Source organism: Anser cygnoides, chromosome 9 (assembly GCF_040182565.1).
Source record: "Anser cygnoides isolate HZ-2024a breed goose chromosome 9, Taihu_goose_T2T_genome, whole genome shotgun sequence".
Classification (NCBI taxonomy): Eukaryota; Metazoa; Chordata; class Aves; order Anseriformes; family Anatidae; genus Anser; species Anser cygnoides.
This window is the reverse complement of record NC_089881.1, coordinates 22,051,085-22,062,430: the sequence shown is the minus strand read 5'-3', so window position 1 is coordinate 22,062,430 and position 11,346 is coordinate 22,051,085. Positions and strand designations below refer to the sequence as shown.

At 48.4% G+C, this 11,346-nt stretch overlaps 1 long non-coding RNA gene across 2 annotated transcripts; it reads left to right on the top strand.

Annotated features, from left to right (window-relative positions):
* The first annotated feature begins 1,650 nt into the window (after positions 1 to 1,650).
* LOC106031991 (uncharacterized) lies at positions 1,651 to 8,855 on the top strand. 2 transcript variants are annotated; one of them, XR_001204575.3, is made up of 4 exons: positions 1,651 to 2,280; positions 2,407 to 2,510; positions 5,423 to 6,017; positions 8,302 to 8,855. It is a non-coding gene; the product is annotated as an uncharacterized lncRNA (long non-coding RNA). The 2 variants fall into 2 exon arrangements; XR_010833545.1 differs by having other exon boundaries at positions 1,651 to 2,510.
* Positions 8,856 to 11,346: the final 2,491 nt, after the last annotated feature.

Here is an 11,346-nt window from a genome sequence, read left to right as displayed (position 1 = left end):
TCAGCGCCAGCCTAGCACCCACCACGAGCGAGGGCTGACTCACATTTTGAAATTAAAAGCCTAGTCCAAGATTTTTTTTTATTTTTTAAAAAAAAGCTCACTTTTTTTTTTTTAATGCTGTAAATATGCATGTCTTTGATGCTTTCAAGGCAAAATCTAGATCACATAACACTATTTTCTGTGATGATTTCAATTATCTAGTAAATCTGCAGTGCTTTTATCCACCACGGCTTCCTTTCCCTGGGAGAAACGAGGTCACAGACTACAAGGAGGAGTTGGCAAAGAGAAGTCATTTTTTGGCAGAAGAAGTAACATCTAATGGCAAGGAGCAAATTTATAAAATTAAATTAATAAATTGTGACCAGTCAGTGCTAAATTGCTTCTGGGCAGGGGAACAACTCCGATCCAGTTCTTGTTCCCCTCCCAGCTGCAGCATTTCCAGCAGCTCCCACAGCTTCATTTTTTTTTCTTAATTTGTAATGGGTGCCATCCTTGTGCTCCCACCCCAGCACCCACTGGAGGAGCTAAGGGAAAGGTAGGTCCACAGCATGCACTAGGAATTGCCCCTAAAACTGCTCTCCTTGTATGAAACCTCCCAAAGCTTGTGGCTAGACAAAGTCTTGACTCATGTTTGCTCCAGCAGCAAAATCAACGGGCACATTGCATCAATGTCAGCGAGGAACTGATGGCCAGCACCTGGGGATACACCACTCTTCAGCCTGGACTTCGGCACCTATTTCACCATCCCTGTAACTCCCCACCCTTGTAACTAATCTCCGGCTCTGGTGCTCCCAAGGGGGGCTTTTGGGGTTAAACTCAATGATGCTTGTGGAGAGACTGATGCATCGGGACCCTCTGGTCTTTAAAACACCTACGAGAAAAGCAAAATGAGTGTTAAAGGTTTCGCTTTTGTTTATAAATGGTTGAAATGATGTTGGAGCACGATGCTGGAGCCTTATATTGCTGAAGAAAACTGAATTTTGGTTCGTCCCTGCTCTGCTTTTCTTTTGGCTTGGAAAACAAAATCACACACACACAAAATAAAACCAACAACACTTCTCTTGCAGAAACAATTTATTTGCACTGCATAACAGCAGAGCACTGGGATGTGTTTTGTTCCATTTTCAGGTTTTATGTTACGAAGTACCAATTTCATGTGGCTTCTCCTTGCCTGGATCCTTAACACTCGCCTTTTTCTGTGATTTTTGCCAGCAGGGTTTTTCAGCCCAGCCTTCGTGTATCAGAAAGGGGTCACCATCCTTCCGCTTCCATGCCAGAGCGGCATCTCCGGCAGTGACTCTAGAGCTTTAACAGGGGGTGGACATGAACGGTGGGCTCGTCCACCACAGCTCCCCAGAGTGAAGGAAAATGATACAGAACTTCTGGAGACACTGCTGAGCTGTTAGCCCACCTCTCCTCCCCTCCTTGCAGTTACTCTTCTGTTGAGAGCTCCAACACAGAAATTGTTCCTGCCTTCCTTGTCTAGTGACACTGCTCGACCTCCTGTCCCTGCTCCGTTCTGTGCTTGATGAACCCCTGAAGGGCTGTGCCACGGCAGAACATGATTGATAAATAAAGCACTTCAGTTCCTTCAGTTTTATCTGCCACAGCCCCTGGCTGCTGGCTGCAACCCGTGGGTGTGAGCTTTGCCAAAGGCTGCGTTGGGCAGACCGCAGCGTGCGGCTGCGCGAAGAGCAAATGCAACGCGGCCAGAAGACAGCAACGTGCAGGTCCTGGGGAAGCCCATACACCACACGAGTCCCTAAACTGGCATCAGCAAGAAGCCGAATAACAGTGGTTTGAACCCCCCGGCCTTGGCCGTCCTCTCTCCCATACAGGTCTCCCTGTACAGACTGAAACACGAACCTCTGCCACTGCATAAAGGACACCGAGCCGCATTAAGGAAATTGAGCGGGGCATTACTCATCCCTACCCACACGCAGGAGGCCAGTCCTGGTGCTGCTCGGCTCCAGGAGCCATCTCCCCATGCTTTTGGGCCATGCCAGCAGCAGTCCCTGGTCTTGCAGGCATCAGCGTGGGTCAGAGACCCTGCCCCTTCGTTCTGCAGGTGGAGGGAGTTAATGGCTATGGGCACGGCTCATCCCCTGCCAGCTGGCCACCACCCAAGGAAAGAGTCCCAGGCACTTTTAATTGATTAGCAGAGAGGTAGCCTGATTGACTTGGCCGTCTGCTTACTGGGAGCTGAGACTTCTGTCAAGATCTGGTCTTTTGGAGGCGGTGAATTTTTGCCTCAGTGAGGACTTCTGGATCTGACCCAAAGTAAGTTAGTTGAGATGAGTTGAAAAGCAAAGCAAAAAGGCCCAGAGGGCCTCATACAAACCCTGAGTTGTGTATGAAGGGCTATGAAGGCAGCCTCTTTATCGTCCTTTTCTTTTGGTGTTCCAGGAGATACATTGGGCAAATACCATGGGAATAAAGGAAATACTTCTGTCAACAGAAAATCCACGGATAGTCTCCAAAGGGCAACCCTGCTAACGAATTTGTTGATGGTATGTTCTGCCTTGGGCAGAAACTGCTGAGCGTTATGTACAATGCTTAAACTTGATTACTTCGTGTTGTGCAACTATAATCACTTTTGAGTGTTACTGTAGGCGAATTAGGAACAGGATTAAAATTATTTTGGGGAGTGAAATGCAGTCCTTCTGATGAGGTATAAAATTAGCTGTGTCTCAGCAAAGGCCCAGCTGAACTGTTGTTTACAGGGGCTTCTTTCAGAGCTGTGACGTTGATGGATTGAGTCCAGCTTTAATAAAAAATAAAATAAAATAAATAGAAGATATTAATGATATGTTCAGAACCTTTACATGGTGCTTTGTTTGTGTTGCTTGCTACAAGATAGAGTTTCTTTTCCACTGCTACTTAATGTGTAACAGAGGCATGAAAGGCTACCTAACTTTTTTAGTTAGGGACTGGTGTCCCTTGTTGAGAGAGGTGAAAAATACAGGAATTCAAAGCTGGTTTGAATAAGGCAGCTGATGCGCAGGCACTCCAGGAGGAGAGCACGAAGGCACACAAACCCTGGGCACGAGACGTGGGATAATGGGAATAAAGCGGTCATGCCTAACCTCGAGGGAAATGCTAAGGCAGAGCAGGAACCTCCTCGGTTTTAACTCCCTGCTTCTGACCGAGGTACTTGTATGGATAAATAAGCCGGGCTTTGCTTCAGAGAAGCTGTGCGATGTCATTGCATTATCAGAAAACAAACACACACCAAATTTGTAGGAAAGTGTCAAAGCCAGTAACCATCAGGAGAAAGATGCCTGATTTCATTCAAAACGACCTTCACATTAACTTTCACCAGATAGGGTACGGCCAGAATAATGAATCGAGAGCTGAGTCACTACACACTTGTGCTCGGGTGCCTGAATCATCCCCTGAGTCATGTCTAATCCGGGGTGTTTCTGCGGGAATACCTGCAGCTCACGCCAGCGCAGGGCATTTGGCTGGGGCAGCTGAGAGGCCGTGCCTTTGGGATGTGCTGCTGTCCCCTGCCAGCCCCAGGAACCTGCCTGCGGCCACAGGCAGCCCCATCCCGCTGTGCTATGACATGAAGCCACCCTACATCCACCCCTCGCCCCCCACACGAAGGGACAGGGCTGGGAGCAACAACAGGGACAAGGTGTACTGACACCCACCCTGCTGACCGAGGTGCTGCTGCAGGACCACAGGGACGTCCTCTTCCAAATACTCAGAGAATGGCACGTTTTATGTCCACCCTCCTCAGCAAGTTCCCAGCTGAGCATGTTTCTCGCCTGCAGCAGCTCTGTTAATTCCTGCTTTTGTGGCGGTGTCACGGCTCGGCGTGGGACGAGGAGGTGTAGCCTGGGAGGAACGTGTGCCAGCAGCATTAGAGCGCGCTGCTCGGCTGTTGTAGGGAACGGGTAGTTTTCATAATGGGGTTTGCAGTTTTATACTGAAATTTAATGTCTGGAAAATGAACGGTTTGCAGTTTTAATCCAAGTATCTCCGAGCAGGTAAGGTTTGCATTGTAAATGCCGGTAAGGCTGAGCCCTGAGGTAGGTAATGCTTTAGGAACAACTGGAAGAGGCTCACGAGGTACAGCTCAGAGCCTGATCGGGGTCCCTTGGTGGGGGTGGCTGCCTCCACAGCCAGGTCACCACAGCCTTGTGGGCACATGCAGGTCCTTGCTGCTGGTTAATTTCCCCACCAGAACAGCGATCAGATGCTTCTTGTGAGTCTGAGTGGGCCTGCCCTGTGCCCACGGGCTGTAGGAGGGTGTTCGCTTGTTTTGTGGTCGCTGCAGGTCGGAGCTACCAGGCATCAGGCTTGGGTAATGACTTCTGTAGCAGCATGAAAAGTCGTCAGAGCCCACTCAGAGGATTTACGGATGAGCCAAAGGTCTTAGGGCAGTGAGGAACGGAACACGCAGTTCCTGGCATCCTCCTCCTCCTCCAAACACATAGCTTATCGTATTTCTTTCTGGTCATGTAGAAATGTTTTATATTCAGGTGGACATTTGATCCCGTAGGCTGCCACCTTTTCATGTGAGTCATTTGCTTTGAGGTTTAGCCTGCAGCTCAGGCTGCAGTGAGGGACAGACACCCTGACCGCCAGGAGCAAAGCCCCTGCCCTGGCAGGGGGCAGTGAGCAGCCCAGAGCCTGGCGTGCGGTCGCCCCTCATCACAGCTCACAGTAGCACCTACACCTGCTCCAAATCAGCATGTTTGTCAGATGAGAAAAGGGTGTTGGCTGCAGTTATAGCTTTGTTTTATGGATGTTGTCTTGTCTCCCAGTTCTTTGTTGGTGTTTCTTTTTTTTTTTTTTTTAATCAAGAGATAACCAGCTAATTCAAAGGCTGAGGAAACCTGCCAGACATAGCACGGTTGGTTTGCTTTCCTTCTGTGTAATCACTTCTCTACTCCTTTTTCATTAAAATGTATTTCCATTTCATCTTCCTAAAAACAAATGCATCTCTTTAAAGATATGCCAAGAAAATGAAAAGATCACTGCAAGGCCACGGCGATGTCAGACATGGACTCCACTGGTTATTTACACTGGGACCCTGGGACAGCACAGTCCAGGGGCCGAGCTGGGCTTCCAGGGGCTGGCACGCTTTTGGTGGCACCTCACCAGCCCTATCTGTCTCCTGTGTGCCCAGGTTTTAATTGCTGTGCCACCTCACACCTAGTTGGCCACCGCGTTTAATACCAAATAACGGAGGTTAGCTCGCTGCTAACTTTAGAAAAATGTTCGCAGTTATAAAGTCTGGCAAAGAAGCTTGCAATGTGGCTCCATGTGGTGGGTCTGCATGGATCGAATCTCACCTCTGAGGGGGTGGGCTGCTCTGCTTGGCTGCTCCAAGGGAAACTGCTACAAAGCTCAGAGAAAGGCTGAGCACAGCCATATCTGCATCTAAATGCTCTTTTGCTTTATCTACCAGGGGTCTATGTGGTGGTAGCTCGCCAAATGTTGGAGAATAAATGCTAAAACTGCTGCTGGAACGCTGCGTCTCAAAACAGGGATGAAGAAGTTGCCTCGTATGCAGTAAGACTGAAGTCCTCGCTCCTCCAGTCGCTAACTGTGGAGCTGACAAGAAGTGGAGCGATCAGGCACACGGTTCACAACAACATTGGATTTAATATTCCCGATATTTCCAAACAAGAACGCTTCCCCAGCAGCCACTCAAGTTGTGCACTAATTAGAAAGAAAGATTCTAAAACGCACCAAGGAAGTATTTAATTGGAGAAGGGCTTTCCCACTCCAGTGCGTTGGAAGCCACACAAAAATGCTGCGGTGCTGCAGCGAGCCTCACCGCGGGGCGGCCTGAAATTCAGCTGTCTGAATCACCCCGTCTTTGCTTTTACCATCACGAAGGGGAAGGGTGTTTAATCCAGCCCTCTCGCCTTGTCATGAGGAATGGTTTTTGCCCAGCACACCGGAGCAGTGCTGCCTGCAAGGCCGAGGTGACCGCCGGTGTCCGGCTGCGGTCACCTGGGAACCCTCCCCTCGGTGCCGTGCTGAGGGGGACGCCGGGGGTAAGGCTCTTACCCAGTGCATTATGTCTTCTCTTGAAAGCTGCCTCTCTAGAAAACAAACCGGGCCATTCATGCCAGCCCTCTGGCACCGGCTCTGGATGCAAATCCCAGCTTGCCCAGCTTGCCCTTCTCTGCGCTGCGTGCGCCGAACTGGGAGGCGTTGTGTGCGCGAGGCCTGCGGCCGCGGACAAGCCCCCACTTTGTGCGAGACAAACACTGACAGCTTTATTCCTTGTTTGCTCGCTCTCAGAGACCCTCAGCGTCCTGGTTTGAATCGCGTATTGTGGCTCCTCGCCGGCAGAAATGTAAATAACAGAGAAATTTCATGTATTTTAATTACCTGAAGGCGGCTGTTTTAATCTGGTGGGTCCTCTTATGTGGTAAAAGTGACGTTGCTATAGAAACTGTGTCTACAGGAGAGGTACCGCCAGCCTGCCTGCAAGCAGCCAGGGAAGGGGGGCAGCGAAGGGACTTTTCAGCCACCTGGTACAGGCCTGGGCTCCCAGTGGAAGTTTAGCCCAGCGTTGTGTTGCTCTGTGTGTGTTGTACGAGGAGATTTAACCACAAGCATCCCCTTCAAGTGCACGTAAATATTTCTTCCCTGTACTCACCCAAGTGCAGCCCGCCAGCAGAAGCAGCATGTTTATATGCCCTGACTCTCTCACCAGTATTTATTAAGGTATTTATTAAGGTATTTATTAAGGGCAGCGTTGATTTTTAAGGTTTTTACTAAGGGCAGTGCTGCATCCCCGCTGGCGGGTCCCCGGCAGGACGGGCTTCCCCTGGCCTGCCCGCGGCTCTGCGCTCCCATCCCAGGGCTGTGTCGAGGAAGGGTTGATTCATTTACCAAGGGGAAGTGCTGATAAGAGCCATGTGATAACTGGCAATAAAGCAATAACGACAATATGTTTCAATATATCAGCAAATTTTCCATTATATAAACCTTCTCCCCTTTTCCGTCCTGTAGATTAAAAGGCTATAAGGATATTTCTCATTTTAGTTTACTTAAGCACATAACGTTTGGCAGATGTCTGTTGTGTTTTAGGATGGACTTGTTTTGCAAGGGTCTGGCTATCCTTGGAGGCACCACTCGTGCCCTGTGCATTGGTCCAGACCACTATCAAGGAAGGAGCTCCCGTTATAAGTCTCAACATGATCCTGAGCAGCTCTGAAGTCTGGGAAGCAAAGGAAGGGAAAAAGATGAAATCTTGAGTTCATTAAATGCTTCTAAATTCATTACATTCGTTAAATTCATTGCATGTTAAACAGAGTCCATCGTTTGCCAAAAAAAACCTGCACAGTGATCACTGAAAAACAAGCGCATTTTGATTCATAGCTGAGAAACAGCTATTTACTCCGTGTGCTCTTCATCCACATGTTGACAAGCAGCAATAGGTAACATATCTCTGTCATATCACATGGCAAAAGTATGATTTCCATGAACAATATTTCCATGAGGAATTGTAAATTTTTGCCAACAAAATATTTTGTGTGCAAAGAAAATCCCTGCAGGGATAACCATAAGACATATGTGCTGCATAAATACATTTGTTTTACAAATTATTTCAGCCAACACCGTCAATGTGCTGACATAACTTGACTGTAATAATTCCCTTTAATATAGGGCAAGGCCTGTTATAATCAAATAGAAATGCTTGATGTTGTCCGACAAGCTTGACTGCCAGGAAGGGGACATTCAGCAAGAAACTCCAACATCCAAAGCAACATTGGAAGTTTTTTTGGAGACAATATGGAGTTCCCTGTGGGGGCACCATGTGGACCAGCCCTTATCCCAATATAACATTTCAGTGGTCTTACAGATTTCATCCAGCCTCATCCATTAGATGATCATACTGTAACAAAACGAGTCTTAAAGAATCTTAATCCAGTTCGTGGAAAATAATCTCACTGTCCCAGCTACCTCAGTTTGAACCTGCCTCACTGCAAACAGCGTTAGGGATAATTAAACGCCGTCCACGCTGTGCAGGTAATTCCCAAATGCCCTTGTCTGAGACAGTGATTTAGGGAGAGGGGTGGCAGGGGAGTGCCAGCACACGGGGAGTATCTGATTCCTGGGCACAGAAATTTTGCAAACCACTTCTGGGTACTGCACTATTAGGTTAAATTAAAGTCCTGTTCCTGACACAGCTTCTGCCCAGCTAGATATGAATCATTAGTCTAAAAAACAATTTCCTAATTATCTTTCCATTGCAGGATAATGCAATGAATTTTGTAAAGCTGTAATTTTATCCTGGTTGATCTCCATGTCCTCTGTTTTCTCCAGGGACGTGCTCTGCTCTCCTCTGAGGTTTTCTGTGACGTGGTCGTTGGCAGCAGGAAGGGTGGTGGTGAGCGCAGGAATTGAGGAAGCTGCTCTTCCCCCCTCACGGGGAAGTCTCACCGGGAATCTGTGAGCCTGTACGGGTGTTTGATGTCCTCTAGTGAAGCAAATAGTCTCTCTTAACGGTTGAGTTGATCTTTGTGGCAGATAATAAGAATGTTTTGGTAACTGACCTGCTGTATCGTAGCATACATGGTTTTGGGTGGTTTGTATTAAAAAGATAAAACAAAAAACAAAGGATCAAGTTATGAGGAGGTTCTGTGACTGTGCCTGAAAAGTGCCTGTGTTCATAGACATTTATTTCAGTACCTCTAGATTTATTATTATTATTATTGTTGTTGTTGTTGTTGTTATTTTTTAAATGGAATTTTTTAATTAAAGCTAAAGCAGGAAAGTGTTAAAGCAGGAAACTCTGGCACTCCTCACCCTCTGAAAGTGAGGATGTTCACAGGCACAGGGCTAAATGGATCGTGTTCAGAAACACATCCTCCGTTCAGAAAAAGGGGGGAATAACCCAAACCGATGCCCTTCACGTGGTGATGGAAAGCAAGCAACATACCATCATCCTTGTCTTCCCATGTTGCCTGGCCTCAGCACCCATAACCAGGTCTCCACCGCCGTGTCCCCAAGGCTGGGAGCCTCCCGATGGCTCTGCCACTTCGTCCTGGGAGGAAAATCCATGTCGTGCACGGGAGGGGAAGCATGGCAGAGTCCCCAGCTCCACTTAGTGGGCAAAGCACAAACAACACGTCGCAGCCCTGCAACGACAGCTGAAGAGAGCTGAGCAGCACATCTACGGTGCTCAGTTGAGCCTCTTGTAGGACAAGGCTTGCTTTTGCTCCAGAAGTTTGTCCTGAAGCCCTGGCTCCCTGGAGGAGGCCACAGGAGGTGGTCAGAGCCCAGGGGAAAAGAGAAATGAGAGATTTTGAGCACCCTTCTTCTCTGCTTGAAGGTATCTCAGTAGCTCTGTCGGTGAGTTAAGGACAGTCGGTGGAGTAATGCCACTGGTTACACTGCGCACACCTCTCCTGAATCACTTGCTTCATCATCTCGTGCTCCACCTTCTGGTATTTCATCAAGGTTGGCCATTTAGGGACATGGCTTAATTAAAAGCCTCCCCCAGCCTGGCTGCAGCTCACCCCTGAAACGCTCCGCAAGCACCAGCACTTCGGTAACCATTAGCGCCCTTCCTCCCCTGTCCTGAGGACCACGTCCAGTTAAGAAGAAAAAAACAGCAAATTAGCACCAGTCTTACAAAGATGGCACATTTCGAGGGGCCTTTTGCCAACTGCACATCTCCCTGTACCCCACAGGGTTTTGGAGCATCCTTCAGTCTTGTTGCTGTCCCTTACGTCAGAAATAAACCCCCTACAAAAAATGAGAGCATCAGATACTGGTTTTTTTTAGTTATTTGTCTCTAAGAAACAGAGTTACGGAGGAACCAGAAAAAGTGGAAGTGCCTCCCCTGCATTTGGAGAGGCTGCAAAGAGCAGATAGCGCTTGGTGCTTTGGGTGGCCCTCCATTTGGGATATCCAATTATTATATATGTGGATTACCCAATTATCCAATATATGTACTTAGATTGCATTCCCTCCTGTGAAATCCAGCCTAGAGAACCAAGTTTGCCCCCCAGGCTGCTAGTGTTTCCAACAGTGGCTGGATTTTTTTTTCCACCCTCCCCATACCCCGCTGTGGCTCCCCCCTGCCAAAATCACCCTGTGAAGCTGATGAGCACCGAGGTAGCTGCACAGCAGATGTTGGCTCCTCGCTATAATTTTTGGCAGTTAATTAGCAACTCCGTTACTCGCATCAAAAAATGGAAAGCTTTAATTAAACTCGCAAAGGGACTGTGAAGAACCAGCCAGCAAGTAGCCCCTTGGAGCTCGGGCGTGCGGGCTGCCAGCAGAGCACCAGCACCGCAGCGCTCAGAAAACAGGTTTATTAGAGAAAAAGGACAGCAGGGGGGGCAGAGCTGATGCTGACCTCATCCAGGTGTCTGTAGCTGAGTGAGCTGTTTGCAGTCAGACGTGCTTTTTTTTTTTTTTTTCCCCTTCTTTAATTTGGTGCACCGAACTGGCTCCAAATGTGGTTTGTGTGTCCCTGCTCTGTACTCACTGCCAGTGAGTGTCTGCTCTTTTTTACAAGGGATGTATCTCTCCATCCTCTCCAGTGATCTTTTCTCCTTTCATTCCCTCTCGGAATATTGACAGCTTTCAGGTTTCCTTTCTCATTTCGTGCCTGACCCGTGCGTGACTGCTTTGAAGCTCCTGCGGGGCTCTGCAAAGCTGAGTCTGTGGTGACAATCTCCCTGCAGCCCATATTAACAATTCCCCTTTGGCAAAGCGAGCTCCGTTTGCACGGTGAGGATCTAAAACGCCTTTCCTTTTTGGTACACGCAAGTTGGTTTGAGCTCAAAATGGAAATGCAGAGCACGAGGAGGAACATATTTGTAATTCTGCGAAGGCAGCCGGCTGGAGGCAGAAGTGAAACCCATCAGTCCCGCGCCGTGATGGGCCCCGTTAAATTGCAGACACCGGAGAGTGGTTGTGGGGAAGATACAGGAGGTCTCAGCAGTGGTTTGAGTAGTCTTAGGCTCTGTGCTAGTGCCAACGTCTGTTGTAGATAGGTTTTGTTCTGAGACTGGAAAAGATGTGTTGCTTTGGGAATCCAGACTAGTACGCGGCCTTATAGGCTGCATTTAAAGTATTTTAATGCTGCGCTGTATGATATAATTAGCTAACGCATTTAACATATTCAGACAACTCAGTTCTAATATTTTCAGTCTGTCTAAGACAGTTTTTCTTGCCTTAGAGCCCCAGGCAATCCTGTGGCCTTAAACCCAACGAGAGAAGCGCTGTCCCGAGGTGCCCTGGCTGGCGGGGGACCGACGGCCACCACACGTATTTATATCTCCTGCCCCCGTTACCTCCGGGCTGAACCCTCGCAGCCGGGCATTGCCAACACATCTCAACATTTTGGAAAGCAGA